Consider the following 13,378-nt stretch of genomic DNA (forward strand, 5'->3'; position numbering starts at 1 on the left):
AGCAACTTGCTCCTGGGGGATCCCGAGGCTTTCCCAGGCACAGTGTGGAGATGTAATCCCCCCCATCTTGTCCTTGGTCTTCCCCCACGCTGGGCACAATATACGCTGTAGTGTGCATAGCTGAAATTTGGTGGAAGTAACGCTTAAGGAAATGACGTTGACGCTTTACAAATCTGTTTACATTCTCCGTGAATGAAACAAGTGTTGCGATTGGTCAAACAAATATTGTATCCGGGGGATATACATCTGACGGATGTTCCGTCCCAACATTTCCGCCTATGCACTTATATTGTGACCAGGCTTTTCTCTTCGCAGATGAGTAAGGCTAGAACCGAGGCTAGTCTGCCCCAGTGTCTCCTCCCAGTGGGACATGCAGCGAGGGCGTCCCTAGAGGGACGCTCGGGAGGCATTGTACTGGATTGCCCAAACCACCTCCTTTCCAAACGAAAGCACGGTGCAAGTGCGGCGGTGTCGTCCAGAAATAGTGATGATGGCAGATCTACAAGCTTGCCTTTGTAATACAATGACATGCCCAAAATAGGTACGCTAAGTTGAAAATGGTTCAATCTGTCTGTGGTTATCTAATTATGTAACCAATGAAAAGTATTAACGAGCTTGTGGCTAAATTATAAAACTACATTGGATCCAATGGAACACACCGCTGTCGGTTTCCAGCCGACAGCGGTGATAATAAAACAATATCTAGACATAAAAACGTTGCATGATGGATGCTATAGAGCTGCTATAGTTTATTCTGTTACTCCATGGCGTCTGCTCTTCAATGTGTGTCTCCTCTTCGTGGAAAGACGGTGATCCTTCTTGGACCGTGGGGTGGTCTTGTTGAAAGGGGAGCTTTACGTTGTGCCGATGTACCTATATCCTATAGTGAGAGGACATCGGGTAAGAACAGTGGTGGAAAGTAAATTAGTACATTTTCTAGTACAGGTACTGTACTTCAGTACAATTTTGAGGTATTTCAAATCAAACTTTATTTATAGAGCACATTTAAGTGCTGTACAGAGTGAGATTTAAAAAAAACTTCCAATTGCCAATACTGTTACTTCTACTCCACTACGTCTCGGATCCAAATATTGTACTTTTACTCACAATGCGTCGCGATGCATCAGAGCTGCTATTTTCAAAGTATCTGTATACAAAAACTGAAATGGAAGATTCTGCACAATATTTTTACTTTTGGCAGTACATTTTGATGCAAGGAGTATACGTACATTTGTGCTTTTAAAGATTTAGATTTAGATTTCTGACTTTTACTTCTAACAGAGTATTTCTATATCGTCAGAGATTCGTCAGTATTGATACTTTTACTTAAAGTAAGACAATGTGAGTAGTTTTTCCACCACTGGGTAAGAATAGCAGGAGTATTGAGCAGTGCGTCGGGTGGTATGTGCTGCTTGTAACCCCGGGGTTTTGTTGGGTTACTGCAGCTTGGGCTAAAGTTCAAGGCCCCCGCCGAGGGAGCTAAGGTTTTGTCAGGACATTTTTGGCATCTCAAAACCCCACCGGAGCCAATTTATGACCTTCTAATAATGGTACACAGTGGTGTTTATTTTAGATTTAGTCACATTTTTGTCACCTGAAATGATATAATGTAGTTCTAGTCAAGTAATCGTAAGATATACATCTACTAAATCTACCGTTTTCGTCATAGATTTAGTCTACATTATGATTACAGCATTGTGTTATCAACACATTATTGTCTCCACCAGGCCGAAGGCATGGGGAGAGAGTATGTTTTGCACTCCGTCCGTTTGTGTGTCCTTCCGTCCTTCCGTCCGTCCGTTATCAGCTAATCTCCGGCACCGTTGCCCCGATCCATGCCAAACTGTGCACACACACTCCCTGGATGCCAACGACGAACCTCTGCCCCAAATATTCCTCAACGGCCTGTTTTAGCGCCACCATGAGGCCGATTTAGATTTCTCGTACACATTTTATCCATACATCACACAATTCGGTATACACTATCTCCATAGTCATGTGATCAACACAGATCTGCACAATTTCCCATCTTTCATCCTGATTTTTTCTAGTGTTGATATAATATCACTTGACATTCTGATTTCCGATTAACTTAGTTAGTTAGTTAGTTCGGAATGGCACCAAACTGGGCAGCTCAGCACTTTCATCAAACCACTTGCATTACCCTAATGAGATTTTGGATTCCTTCTCTTCTGAATATTTCACAGTAAAGCAATTTGGAGGTCAGAATTTGGGAGCCTGAAGCAAAAAAATTAAATAAAACGATATAAAAAATCTGACAAGCGTGAAAATACTCGAGGAGCAATTTCCTTTTGAACCGTGCCATAAATTCTAACGAGGCTAACGGCCTTAATTGGGATTTGCCTAAGTATGGGTTTCTCATTTAATATGGACCGCAAGAATGCACGTCTCTTGTGTGTATTCTTAATAAGGGTTAATGTGAAAACAGCTACAGCCCACGGCACCACTGAAATGCAGCCATATACACCTCATTTTGACACCCTGTAAACATACACACACCCACTAACTAGTATGGATATGCATGTGTACATACAGCAACAGTACACACACACACACACACACACACACACACACACACACACACACACACACACACACACACACACACACACACACACACACACACACACACTAACTAGTATGGATATGCATGTGTACATACAGCAACAGTACACACACACACACACACACACACACACACACACACACACACACACACACCCACTAACTAGTATGGATATGCATGTGTACATACAGCAACAGTACACACACACACACACACACACACACACACACACACACACACACACACACACACACACACACACATACACACAAACTAGTATGGATAGGCATGTGTACATACAGCAAGAGTACACACACACACACACACACACACACACACACACACACACACACACACACACACACACACACACACACACACACACTATTTTATGCTTTGTTGTGTTGCTCAAAAATAGCCTAGTGAAAATAGCAGATGTCTCAACGGGTGGTTTAGTGAGCTTGTAGATGTGCTATGTTCACTATTTACAGTATTTAGTCAATACTTTTTGGAGAAAGAAATACACAAAACAAATGTATTGATTTGTTGATAAATATATGGCTTGTGACGATCGGATCCAATATTTGGTTCAGTGAGTGACCATGGAGCTAACAAATGATGCTGTGTTCATGTTGAATGAATAGGCTCCAACCTGCTTCCCATCTCCTAAAACAGTCTGCCACTTCACACAGATACGGCATGTAAACCGGAGATGGTGAGTCTTTCTATTTCCGGCCAAGACGGAAGCTCCATGGTCTCTGAACTAAATATTGGACCTGATCGTCACAAGCACAGCCGGCCCAGCCTATAGGCAGAGTAGGCAGTTGCGCCATGATGGGTTGGGGGGGGCATTTTATAGTTTTATGTTTGTTTATTGAAAGATCCTGCGTAGGACACCAAATCGCTCAGGGCCGGCACTGGTCACAAGCCACACAATATTCCCACAATATTGTGCTGAATATTTAGGGATATTTAACAACTAGTCCTATTAAGAATCCATACAAAAATTGCTATTTTCAGAGAGACAAATTAGGAGAAAATCGACTTTATTATTTAGGGTTTGTGATTGTGTACCATGATGTCCCCTCTATAGTGGCTATACAATCGGGATGGATTATCTTCCTACATTAACAATCTTTGGTCATAGTGACATGCCTATGGTCATAGTGACATGCCTATGGTCATAGTGACATGCTTATGGGCGTATGGGGTTTGGTCATAGTGAGTTAGTGACATGCCTATGGTCATAGTGACATGCCTATGGTCATAGTGACATGCCTATGGGCGTATGGGGTTTGGTCATAGTGACATGCCTATGGTCATAGTGACATGCCTATGGTCATAGTGACATGCCTATGGACATAGTGACATGCCTATGGGCGTATGGGGTTGGGTCATACTCATAGTGACATGCCTATGGTCATAGTGACATGCCTATGGTCATAGTGACATGCCTATGGGCGTATGGGGTTGGGTCATACTCATAGTGACATGCCTATGGTCATAGTGACATGCCTATGGTCATAGTGACATGCCTATGGGCGTATGGGGTTGGGTCATACTCATAGTGACATGCCTATGGTCATAGTGACATGCCTATGGTCATAGTGACATGCCTATGGGCGTATGGGGTTGGGTCATACTCATAGTGACATGCCTATGGTCATAGTGACATGCCTATGGTCATAGTGACATGCATATGGTCATAGTGACATGCCTATGGGCGTATGGGGTTGGGTCATACTCATAGTGACATGCCTATGGTCATAGTGACATGCCTATGGACATAGTGACATGCCTATGGTCATAGTGACATGCCTATGGTCATAGTGACATGCCTATGGTCATAGTGACATGCCTATGGACATAGTGACATGCCTATGGGCGTATGGGGTTTGGTCATAGTGACATGCCTATGGACATAGTGACATGCCTATGGTCATAGTGACATGCCTATGGTCATAGTAACATGCCTATGGGCGTATGGGGTTTGTTCATGGCTATGTCTGAGTGATAGTGACGTGGCCACTGGCCATGGTCCTATATGGGTAAATCGGGGTTGTTTATGGTTATGTCTGAATCAGAGTGATGTCAGAGGCCGGCCCGCCCTCCCATTTGGCCAATTATTTTTAACATACAATTTACAATGAATGTAGACATTTAGCTTTCTTAATCCATTCCAGATCGACTTACAGTAACAACAGAACAACACAAGGTAATTCATCAAATGCATAGCAATAGTCATCTAGGATCATAAGTAAACTAATAATCATCCGTCCAACAGTATAGAATATCTCACAAAAAAGCAATAATCTGTACATTGAAACTATACACACTATTCGATGCATCATAACATGCTATCTAAATTACATTTTAACCTTTACATAAGCCTGCAAGGTGGTGTGTGTGTGTGTGTGTGTGTGTGTGTGTGTGTGTGTGTGTGTGTGAGCCTCGTGCACGCGTGTGGTACAGTTCAGTGCTATTTGAGGAAGTGTTTGTGTGGAGTCGTGTTTTAAAGACAACAAAAAGACACAGATACTTCCAAGACCTTTTTAGATCAGCTGTTTACAAATTGGGGTCCGGGCCCTGTAACTTAATAGTTAACACATTTAGTAGATTTGCGTGAAGCCTAATCCAGCGGTTAAGCGCCGATCACTTATACATTTACGTCATGTATGTGGTCTTTTCGGTGGTTTGTGATAGATCGCGCTATTCGCCAATGTATGGTTCCTGGTTGCCAAGCAACAGATACAACGTGAAATGAACCGGAAGAGAAAATTCCGCCTGCCGTCCGTCTCCACATTATCAGATCCAGAAAAATGCATTTATCTCAAATTATTTTCCCAGATTGCGCTTTTGGTCAAAACAAGCTTTATTCACCACACAAACGACCACACACAAACACAAATCTTCTCTTGTGGCGTTCCTTGGCACAACATCGTTTCAGATGGGGGTCTGCTGCCAATGGGCTCTATGCACACACACGCCATTTTGTAAAGAACTTGGGGCCCTTCCATACTTCCGTCACAGGTAAGGCTCTGTTCCATTCTGGTCAAACAGAGTCAGGGTGCTGCTGATGTGCAATTGGCTCACTGGAAACACTCTGCTACACCAGTGGGTCTCAAAGTGTCCTTGACTGGGTTACAAATGGCCCCGTACGGGTCTGTAACTCTGAGAGTGTACAAACGGAACCAAATGGACACTCAGAGTTATGGGTGTACTTGAAATTTAAAAGTTTGAGAACCACTATACACTAAATGGAGCAGAGCCTTGATTAGTATCATCGGTAACACCTGTGAGGGAAATAGGGAAGCGGCCCGGAAGTAAGAAGACTTATTCTGTGTGCATAACCATTATAAGATTTGTATCGACTCAGTTTGACTGTGTCTCAGAGGAGCCCTGCGGAACCTGCCTACTAGTGACATCATCAGTAGGTAGGGTTGGTCATTTAATGTTTTTTTTTATTTTGTATATACTGTATGTCAGGAATGGAAAAGCTGAAGGTTCTATTGGCTTGTATACTGTAAGGAGAGAGAGAGAGAGAGAGAGAGAGAGAGAGAGAGAGCGCCCAATGGAGATAAAGGTTGAGTTAAAAACGTAGATTGCTGCTTCTAGGATCAACGGTCGGGAACCATGACTTAAAAGAGAGGAAAGATCTGAGCACTAAAGAGTGTTTTTTCTGCACAGCTTTATTGTGTGTTTGTACTACTGAATGTGCTGATTTGATTGTCTGAGCACGGAATGTGATGATGTTTGATGATGTATGATGATAAGAGCGCCCCTCACTTCACTTCACAGCACACACACATATTTATTGAATATAAAATGAGCAATATATTTATTATGGTTTGGCGATGAATTGGATCTGCTTTTTAGGTAGGCTACTCTGATCAAGCGCATCAGTCCCAACCATAGGGACTCCGAATCCCCCGCACCCAAACAGCAGATCCAAAACGACAGGTGGTAGCTAGGGTGGAGGAGGGTGAGCAGCAACAATGTAAGCAGACAGCAGCGCAGTAGTATCAGTATGCAGCAGCAAGCAAGCAGGATGAGCAGTGCAAAGTTCCAGTTTAAATAGGTATGAAGATGTGATTAGATGAGTGAATCATGTGAATCAAGGAAGCTCTTAGAAGGAAGTGAAGTGGTCACGTGACTGGGCTGCGCCATGACACTTTCATGGACACTTTTATGGGAGCCAAACTCACACCGGTAGTGCAATGAATACATGGCAGTGAATGGAGCCGGCTGGACCAGCTCATAACAAACATTATTCATGAACAATTGCGAGCTTTGTCATATAATTGGTTCAGGAATATGAAAGAAGACATAAGTGATATCACGCGTTTTTTCCGAGTGGTTGTTTTTCGACTTAATAACTATTTATTTTTATTGAGGTATTTATAGAAGAGCACATAGTAAGTTTTCTGCCTGGGCTGCTCTCTGCTCTTTGAAAAAATAAATCACATTAAGTAGTATGCACATAAAAAAAATAAGACAGCCTAAAATAACGTGTTATATATATTAATTTATTTTCCAGAAGCGATCACTTTAAAAAGGTCTCAGTCATTCATAAATAATGTTTGTTCATGAGCTGGTCACTGAGCTCTCATTGGCTCCAATGCATTCTGCCGAACTTCCGGGTGTAGTTTGGCTCCCCTGAAAGTGTCCATGAAAGTGTCATGGCGCAGCCCAGTCACGTGACCACTTCACTTCCTTCTAAGAGCTTCCTTGATGTGAATGAGGACGTGATGCTGAGGCGGCCCAATGAACGGCCGGCAGCAACTGACAGGCGTGATGCTCATTACTTCAACATTGTACTTAACTACAGTTACCACGGACGGGTCTTCCATCTTAACCACCTGAGCCGAACCCCAGCATCCATATTCTGGGGTGAACAATTTCCCCAAAAATAGCAGATCTACAAGTGTGAGAGTTTGTATGTCAGCTATTTTTGCAGAGCAGTGGTGTGTGTGTGTGTGTGTGTGTGTGTGGGTGTGTGTGTTCTAGTGAAGACATGAAGATTCATAACATATGGCATGAGTCAATATTTGGCATCTCAGATCAAAATGGTGACGGGAGATTGGTTCCATCCCCTACAGTTGTGCCTTTGCTAACGTACATATATTATTTACTCAAATGTAGAAAAGTATACCTCCTTGTAGTCAAAAGTGAGTATAAAAAACATATGCATATCTCATACAGTATATTATTATGTACATAGCCTATCATACCGGTACATATGCAAACTGCTGTAAATGTTTATTTGTTTTATCTGTGGAGTGTTTTGTGTCGTTTGAGACTCAAAGTGTTTTGGGGTGTGTCCGAATCCGCCAATGCTTCATTGGGTGAAAACGACAGCTTACCATTGGAATTGCATTAGGGTTTGTTTTCGTCATAGTGCAACATAATGGTGAAGTATTGTAGTGCAGGTCATTGCAACAACCACCTGCGAATCTGACAATAACCATATTCTTTGAGACAAACTTTTGGTCAAACAGAATCACGTGACATTGATCCCCTTCCCCTATTCGCTCATTCTAGGACATGACGTATGTGTAGGCAGAAGAATTCAAGTCAAAGATCACTTTGCTTCCTGCGTCTCGTGCATCGGTGCATCCGTTGCATTCACTGCATCCGCTGGTTAACAACAACGCTCACACAATGGTGGGTCATGATGGTCAGAGCAGACCACTGTCCTTGCTGTCTGTCTGTCTGTCTGTCTGTCTGTCTGAATCTCTCTCTCTCTCTGACTGAAGCGCCTAGCTGCAACAACATTAGTGCAGTGATTCTCAAACTGTGGGTGGGTGGTTGGCTGGCTGGGTGGGGACCCATTTTTATGCGTGTCGAGAACAAACAAAAATAATAATACGTTTCCGAACATTCAATTTAATTTTCAAAAATAAAAAACGAAAAAAATCGTACAAAATTAAAAAACAGCATGCAAGAAATTGTAATGCAAAAGAAATGCTGAAAATAGACTATCTACCCAGTTCATGGCAATGTGACACTGACACGCTGTGAGTGTCACGCCTGTGAGCTTTGCAGATGTCTTCGAAACGGGGCTCTCAGTGGTTATAGTTAATTCATCATGTAATTTTGCACATTTTTATAGGCGGCCCGGGGAAACACCAAATTTATCTTTTGGGGTCTGGAGATGAAACGACGTCTGGGAACGGTTGTTTTAGTGGAGTCGAGCCACAGCGATCTGACACGATGCCACGGGCAGAAAGAAAGCAGAGTCCCCTTCCTCTTCACAGCGGAGCGCATACTGCTGATTCATGGCCTCGCACGGCACTCATTCATTCAACGTCGGCTCAATCTGCTTTGTGTTGCAATCGCGAGAAAGGGAATTTACAGCTGGGATATAAAGATTTGAGGGTTCTACATGTCATCCAAACCCACACGGCACCATATGGCCGCTTTCATTGTAATTAGTACAATCACATGGCCCGGGTCCCTCGGTGTCAGGGGCTGATTTAGCGCCGTTAGCCCCTGCTAACCTCAGGCTGCTGTTGTCTGGCGAAAAAAACCTTGCATCTCCACATCTCAACTTTTCATCTATTTACCAAAACAAAATCTAATTTTATTCATAAAGCACATTTAAAACAACCGACATTGGCCAACAGAGTAAAAACAAAAGCAAAATCAAAGCACATGCAGGCCTGTATACAGTACATGTTGTGTCGATATGAGCACAATACATTATGCACAGAGTGGAATAAATAAGCTCAAGATGTGATTCAAAGCCAAAGAAAACAAATAAGTCCTAAAGCAAAGACTTAAAACTGTAACCTCTTCATGCTACAGTGTCACACAAAAGTTGCTAAAATTGCAACGTGCGCTACGCTGTGAGCTTGTAGATCGGTTATCTTTGCCATTTTTGGGAAAAAAACTGTCTTTGGGTTTAATAAATATTGAACCAATGAAACATTACAGTATTTACAAGAGCTTGTGATGGAACAATAACTCCATTGGCTCCACTGGAAACTCAGGTTCTTTATTCCCACATGTCCTGACGAGGAACTGTTCTGAATCTGAACATACAGTACGAGGTTTCCGAGCGACAGTGACGTGATGTGATGTCATGGTCTAACCACTTCATGTTCACAATGGGCCAGCGGCAGGGAAGGTAACCAAGCACTGGTGTACAGTAACCAAGTACATTTACTTAAGTACTGCAGTACGGTTTTGAGGTATTTGTACTTTTACTTCTACTCCACTATATCCAGATATTTAACTTTTACCCCAATACATTGATTTGAAAACTTTAGTTACTAGACTTTGTAGAATTTGTTTATTATTACAAAACATACATTAACCACATTTTGGTTATTTGAACATAGCCGATGTACAAGCTCGCAATGCCTCGCGAAGTGCATTGTGAGCTTACTTTTGTACTTTTACCTAAGTACATTTTGAAATTCCAGACTTTTACTTGTAACAGAGTATTTCTATATTGCAGTATTCACTCTTTCACTTAAGTATTGAAAGAGTATGTATTTTGAGGTACAATTTTGAAGTACTTTTACTTTACTTGAGTATTTTATTTTTTAATGTAGTTTATACTTTTGCTTCACTAGTGCTAATACTGTACTTTTTTAATCCGCTACAATTGTTTGAAATATTTTGTTACAAGTTACTTTGTAGATTTAGATTATTAATACAAAATAATCCAATTAACTGAATTAAGCCCCATTTTATACTTCTTCAACTTGTAGATCTGCAGTTTAAACAATCATAGATCTGTACTGTAGCTGCGAATCCATAATCCATAATCCACGATCCATTGTTTTCAACGTGTTCTTGATCAATCTGTATGCTAGATTATGTTAATACAATAACTACGGTGGTTGTATTTGGTCTCCCTGCACTGCCATTGAGTCGTGTTCTGTGGTCAGGTTGGACCACTACTGTTTGACAAGTGGTTTTGCATGAAGCTCAAGGCGCAATCTATCCTCTGGCCAAAGAGGCTTTGTGTATGAGCTCAATCTATCCTCTGGCCAAAGAGGCTTTGTGTATGAGCTCAGCAGCAGAGATGTGGCCGCCTGCACAGGGGATCCGCGGTCGCATCCCGCAGGCCATGAAAGATACAGATTGCAGCTTTAGTAACAATCGTTTATTGAATGACATGAGTGGTTGCAGAATTGACTGAAAACCAGGGGAAATTTGCAGCACCATGACCATCGATTTACTCTGTTACTGTCAGTGGGTAAATACGACCCCAGCGCTGCCTGCCTTTTATTTATCTCATTTCCACCATTGGACCGTGATTCACTTCTTTAAGCTGTGTTTTCAATTTGCTAAATCTTGAAATTGCAGAAGTGAAACCGAGCATGCGTGCATTTTGTCTGCTCACGACTGCCTCAGTATTCACTCGCATGATCTGAGGATTGTGAAAATGAAAACAGTGTGTGAGTGCGCTCACAGCACATGGCGAGAGTTACCCCTTAAAATGGCTCCAATTAGAGGCGAATGCTGCACATTGCGTCGCTCAGATAAACTACTTAAATCCAGCTTCAGCATTTTGGACTACACTGTAAAAAATCTTCAGTGGTTATGTGACCCAAAAGACAATTTCTACGCTCATTTCGTGGGGAGAGCTGTGCCTCTCAGTGCTGGCATGCCATCCCATTATTGAAGGTGTCGTGTGTCTCCGGTTCAAATCTGCTGCTGCTGATCCAAATGACGTTATGAGAAACTGACCCGGAACAGCAAACCAGGAATTCACAGAGCCTATTGGGCAGAGCTCAGTACTGTGTGAAAAGGGTTTACATGCATGACTTTAAATCACTTGACAAGGACTCAGCGAGGCTGACTCGCTGACAGCGAGGCCATGTGGCTCGTTATAGACGCGCCCAAGCCAGTCTCGGCACGTGAGTAATTGTTCGGGTCGAGCAGCAGTTGGCTAGCCATGGTGGATGGAATAGATCAGTGGTTCCCAACCTTTTTCCTACGACCCCCTTTCCTTCTTACATCTGACAAAGGCCGAGACCCCCACACACATGCAGTTATGCACTCTTCCTTAGACCGATTCTACTTAATGTCCCTAAGGTTTTCGGGAAAATCGTATGTTGCTATATCAGTGGTGCTCAAACTGTTTCATGTCAAGGACCCCTAACAATATATGTAGGCCTATTTGGCCACCGACCCCTCATCTCACAATATATTGTTCCAGGGAGCCCCAGAAGCTAAAGATTTTAGTTAAAATATATATATTCAAAGATTTGCACAGATGATCTACAAACTTGTAGTGCAGTACGAATTGACGCGCTACAAGCTTGTATATCTGCTATGTTTGAATAGCCAAAGTATACAATAATGCTTTTTTTTTGCTCAATCTAAAATGACACGGATCTTAATCAGTAGTCGTTGGTCTAGGATTAACGGTGACGCTGATGATTTTACTGCATCATCGTCTGTGTGAGCAACCTGTTCCTCATAGAGAAGGAACCATCGCCGGACTCACACTGAGCTTAAGCGGGCAGGTGTTTAAAACTCTTTCGATCTGCTAAGAATCGAGGCATTAAAAAGATAGTGGCAACGTCATGAAAGCAGACGTGAGGGCATCGCGGTAGGAGGATGAGGGACTATGAACAGATGTATCGGTTTAAGCATATATATTATGTGTCCTGACTTTCAACCGGGCGTACCTGTTTAGAGCGTAGGCGAAACTGTTCAAATGTTTTCAAAACGAGTTCATCACCATGCGGTGGTGGCCATTTTTGTCAAAATTAAATTTTTGCCACAGACATGAGCGGACAATAATATTACCAGAAACACATAAAGAGAGCTGACCCTGAATGACTATAACAGGTCTGTAACCCTGAGTGTACAAATGGAACCAAATCCATTTGAACACTCAGAGTTAAGGGGGTCCTCATAAACCATTTGAGAACCACTTAGTACTAGTTGGACTCCTAATATGTCATAGTGTCATTGTAAATTAAAGGGACATACACATTCTGAAGAAAACCTGGAGACTTGACATCCAGTAATTGGGTCTTATGATAAAAAATCTGAACATTATAATGGTGTGTAAAAAAGAAAATCACAAATTTGTCACGGACAAGCGTGTACGGACATATTGATGAAACACTATTTAACTTTAATGAAGTTTTTTCTCTGGGAAATCGGTGGCGTCGGTCCCCAAAGATCTGACATGGGTCGGGCTTTGGAAGATATATACCCATAAAAACTTTGTTCCATGATGAACGTGGCTCTCTGTGCTTTTGGGCTTGCCATGTGTGTGTGTGTGTGTGTGTGTGTGTGTGTGTGTGTGTGTGTGTGTGTGTGTGTGTGTGTGTGTGTGTGTGTGTGTGTGTGTGTGTGTGTGTGTGTGTGTGTGTGTGTGTGTGTGTGTGTGTGTGTGTGTGTGTGTGTGTGTGTGTGTGTGTTGGAGATGCATGCTTGTGTTCACATAGAGAAGGAGGAAGGTGGGTATGACTCACTGTAACCATTAGATCAGTGACTGGGGGATTGTTGGACTGCTGCCGTTTAACTGATGCTGCTGTTTTGCTGCTTAGAAGAGAGAAAGAGACCATTGCGCGCACGCACACACACACACACACACACACACACACAACCCTCCGCGGCAGGCCATCTGCTCGGCATTTTCGACAGTGCCTTTTCAATCTTTTTTAAAAGGGAATTTAAAATCCTGCAAATGTAACACTTTGCATTCCAAGGACCAGTCACTCCGGTCCACCGCATGGCAAGCAGTCGTGGCACGCGGAGCCAAGTTTCCTTGAGCATTAAACTAGGCATGGCTCAATCTCCTCCTCTCTCTCCTAA

Source organism: Protomyctophum parallelum (assembly GCF_964188405.1).
Source record: "Protomyctophum parallelum genome assembly, chromosome: 16".
NCBI classification, from domain to species: Eukaryota; Metazoa; Chordata; class Actinopteri; order Myctophiformes; family Myctophidae; genus Protomyctophum; species Protomyctophum parallelum.